Below are 5,000 nucleotides of genomic sequence, written 5' to 3' on the forward strand. Positions count from 1 at the left end.
TCGACTTATTGACTGTCTCACCAGTGCTCCAGTAATGGTCTATCCAGATTTTGAGAAACCTTTTGTCCTACACACTGATGCCTCCAAGGATGGGCTGGGTGCTGTGTTGTACCAGTATCAGAATGATGTTCTTCATGTCACTGCATACGGTTCCCGAACCTTGAGTCCTGCCGAAAGGAGTTACCACCTCCACTCCGGAAAGTTGGAATTTCTAGCGTTGAAATGGGCGGTCTGTGATCAATTCAGGGACTATCTCTACTACACCCCAAGCTTTCAAATATGCACCGATAACAACCCTACGGGTCTTCGTCGGGTAGGGCACTTAGCCGATTTTAATTTCACAATTCACTATAGCCCAGGAAAAAACCAACATTAACGCTGACACCTTATCCAGAGTACCCTTAGGCGGGAGTCTGCACTGAGGTGGTACCGCATGATGTCCTTCAGGCTGTTTCTTGATCCTCAAAGTTCCAAGAGGAAGGCACCGTAAATTGGGCATCAGCTCTTTCACGAGATCACACTGTAATACTAGCTGACCCGTACAACCTTGAAGAACTTGATACCCCGAACGTGGATATCAAACAAGCCCAAAGCACTAATCCAGTCACCAGTCGAGTTAGAGACTTGGTCGAGCGTGGCCGACGCCCAACAAAGAGGGGAAAGGAAAAAGAGTTATACGAGGCAAAGCTTCTTCTTCGTGAATGGGACCATCTCTCAGTTGACACGGATGGGATACTGAGAAGACACAAGGGACCGCGTACTCAGATCATCGTTCCAAAGAAATTTCATCCACTGGCCCTCAAGGACCTTCATGAGAAGATGGGTCACCTTGGAATCGATCGCACGTTACATCTTGCAAGAGAACGTTTTTACTGGCCACACCTGCAGAGAGACATTGAACACTATCTGTTAGACGGAAGCCACCTACTCTCAAGACAAGAGCCCCGTTACAACCTATTGAGACCACCGCACCGTTTGAACTGGTCGTCATTGACTTTCTTCACCTGGAAAGGAGTAATGGAGGTTATGAATATATCCTAATTGTTATGAACCATTTAACTCGTTATGCGCAGGCTTATGCCACCAAATACAATCATCACGAACAGTTGCTCAGAAACTGTACAATGATTTTATCTTACGATTTGGCTTGCCATTAAAGATTCATCATGATCAGGAAAAAGGGTTCGAAAACTACCTTCAGCATGACCTAGAAAAGCTACGAGGGGCAGTACAATCTCGCACCACTCCATATCACCAACAAGGTAATGGTCAAATCGAGCGATTTAACAGTACCCTTCTGAGTATGCTCCGCACTATACCAGAAACACAGAAATCATGCTGGGCAGATCATCTAAATGAAGTAGTTAACGCATATAACTGTACAAGACACGAAACTACCGGATATTCACCGTTCTTTCTATTATTCGGACGTTATCCTCGACTACCAATTGACTTACTCTTCGGAATTCAAGGGAAAAACCAACAACAGTGTCATTCCCAGTATGTAGCAAAGTGGCGCTTTCGAACTCGCAGGCCAGAGGGCTAGCGAAAGGAGCACCAGAGCCAAAAAGCATTAAGATCACCAAGTCATGAGTTCAGTTTTGAAACCTGGTGATAGAGTACTGGTACGCAATCTGAGTCAACGGGGCGGTCCTGGTAAACTAAGTTCCCACTAGGAAGAAAGGATTCACGTAGTTGTCAGTCGTAAAGTAAAAGGGACAACAGCCCAGTGTATGAGGTCAAGCCTGAAGTTGAGCCCGGTGGAACAAGAACGCTACACAGGAACCTGTTAAGACCATGGAACCATCTCCCTGTGGATATCCCAAGCGGAGTCACCCCACAAAGTAGGCAGACTCAGCGAAGAACACGTCATAAAACAAGCACCAAGCCCACGGTATCTGCACCGGTGGAAGAGGTTTCTGGGGATGAAAGCAGTGAAGACGAGTGTCCCGCTGAAACTAACAGGCCACTGGGACTAGGTGCTGTTCATCAAGGGAAACCATGCAATGAGGAGAGTGTTGTGGAAGAAGTAACTCCCGCATCCATCAGTAGTAAGAGACAGGACTCTCTGCCCCACCATGGTGCAGACGCTTCAACCCAGGATGTTGCTGGTCAGGGGGATGCTGTTGAACATGAGCCCAGACCACAACGACAGAGGCGCCCCCCGACTATCTTGACTAATGACACTCTGGGTAATCCCGTTTACGAAAGTCGATCTGTTGTTCATGCAGTTTCCCATGACCTTGCGCCCATGTCAGGAGACCAACCACTGCAGTATCCTGTTTCAGCCTGGAGCATAAGTGCCCCAATTCCACAGCAGTCCCCGCTTCAGTTTGCTGTACCGGTAGTTGCCCTAGTTCAGCATCCGATGATCTCTGGACTGTACCCCTCTACCTTAGGTTGTCAAACGAACACTGGACATCCAGGACTGCATCCAATGAACTTCTGCCCGACACCAGTGTCAGGCCATATATTCTGAACGCACTTTTGCTGATACCTTAGTTCGGTTTTCAAAAAAGAAACAAGACACTTCGATTCTCTTGTCATCGCCCAAAAATGGCACGGACTGCATGACTATCTTGCACAGGAAATGTTTACCGGAGACGTAAGTGGATGCGGCTTATTGGTACTACAATTGTGGTGTTGTACCCATGTGAACAGAGGAGGACAATGTGGATTTTCAAAAGCGAGAATAGTTTTCAAGTTAGTTTTGTTAAGGAAACGGTGGGAAACTTTTCACGAGCGTTGGGGACCACCCTTTTCTCGGAGGGGGTGTATGTTAGGATGGCATAAACTGGAAACGGAAGTTCGCGTGAGTGACGTGTTCATCCGGGATAGATATGTACACGCAGAGCGGAGAGAGAGTGTTGTTGTAAAATGGTGATGTCCGATTAAACCTCCGTGAAGTGCAAATTGCTTGGTGTTTTTGTCATTTCGAACGTGGCTAACATAACCATTTAAATTATTATGTAACTAATTCTTAATTTTGCTCGTGTTACGGCATCCGAAACGCGATAAATAAAATAGCAGGACCCTCGGTGTTTTCACGTCTTACCGGCTCCTGACCCAAAAAGGAAGCCTCGGTTAAACTATAGCTTTATCGTAAACTACATTTATTAAAAGTAAAAACAAAATAATTATGCAAGGCTGGTTGTGCGGCTGTGAGGTTGTATATCTTTTGTTTGTTAGGATTTTATTGAAACTAACGCGCGTACGAAATGTTTACCAATGGACTCCCGTGAAAGTCGGAAGTAACCTTAACTGGTGAACCAGCGAGTTCACGTGTCTACTTTTGGCGGGAATTTTGTTATTGATCCGGTCTGAGTTTTGTCGATCCGGTTCGGTCCAGTCCGGTTCCATCCCATCCCATCCCATCCCATCCCATCCCATCCTGGTTTCAGCCAACATCGCCAGCGCTGTCTACATGTAAATCGAACAAATAAAATTCGTTACTTGCCTTTCATTATTCAAGAGTTTCTGCAAAAAGGGCCACATTCTAAAACATAACTTAACTAAGATACACGAAGCTTCTTAGAAATGTGAAAGCACATAAAACGATAAAAAACAGACCGCAAAACAATACTCTTCGTGAAAGATCTCTGATTCGGGAAGAACGCTTTGATTCGATGGCACGCAAGATATAAACTAGTTTTAACGTATTCCCCTATATATATAAACCTTGCAGTGGTCAAATTATAATTTGCGAAAGCAGGAGAAGGAAATATTCGCGGTCTGGTGCCAAAAGAAAAGAAAACGACAGCAGAACCTCACATCATCACGTTAGAGCCGAAATTTGCTCTTGTTGTCATGACATCTTGCACATGCGCAGTCGCTGTGCCGCTCTATCGCGGCAATCTTCACTGATGTTCACCGTTTTGTCGAGGAAAGACGTCGATGTAAGAATGATAATGGCAGAGAAAAAGCAACTCAGATATCTAAATTTGATTTGCACCTTCCGGGATCCAGTGCTTAGACAGCAGAGATCGTCCTTATTCTCGGTAAATCATGGAACGAAATTCGAACTCTGAAACATTCATCTGTGGCACGTAAGCCAAGCTGAAGCCGTTAAAAGAGGTTTTATTCCCCTTCAATTGACCTGTAATTCATTTAAATGTCTTTTTCGTTTATTTAGGATTGTTTTAGATCTATCTGCGTGCGAGGTGTGTGCAACGCTCTCTATTAACGAGTCTTCAATGTGGAGCCATAACTTGGAGATCGCCGAAATTAGGCAAATTCAGAGAGCTATAAATATTCCATCAAGGACGAGACGCAAGGTTTCTCTCCAGAATGACATTATGTGTGGTACTTACTTACCAGCTGTGTTGGCTTGATTGAAAAAGACCGCCTCACTTTTTCATATTTATAGTATGAGGTTGATCGGTGTTCGCGTGTTCGCGTGTCTTATCAGGCTGTGTGATAGGGGTGCCCTTGAAGATCGCCGATCGGTGTTCGCGTGTCTTATCAGGCTGTGTGATAGGGGTGCCTTTGAAGTGTCGCCGGCAGCTTCATTCAATCTCAATGTTAATGAAAGTCACCTTTGTGCATTCAAAAGATATGAAGTAACTGTCCATCGTTGTTGTTTTGTACATGCTTCCTTAGTTCTTGATAGTTGGGAGCGTTCGAGCGGGTGAACAAAAGTCCCTCAGAACTCCAATAATGTAAATGGTTTTAGTATAAGCACATGAAAGTCTTGCAACACACAAGAAATGAGCGAAATCTATTTTTCTAACTAGATCGACCGGACTGCTTTTACGGAGACAGCCTCAAATAAGCATAGGCTTTGCTATTTCTATCTCATACATCTGATCACCACCGCAGATTAATAGCGGAGCACCACAGTTAAGAAAATCTTGGTCTTGGTCACCGTACGACCGTAGGTTCGTCCACCCTTCCATGTATGCCAATGTGACCAGTATCACGTGACCATATTACAGGCTCAATTTACAGCAGACCTCTTTGATATTGGACATCAATGTTCTGGTCAACAGCCCATTTCCGAG

Source organism: Montipora capricornis, chromosome 11 (genome assembly GCF_036669925.1).
Source record: "Montipora capricornis isolate CH-2021 chromosome 11, ASM3666992v2, whole genome shotgun sequence".
In the NCBI taxonomy this organism is placed as follows: domain Eukaryota; kingdom Metazoa; phylum Cnidaria; class Anthozoa; order Scleractinia; family Acroporidae; genus Montipora; species Montipora capricornis.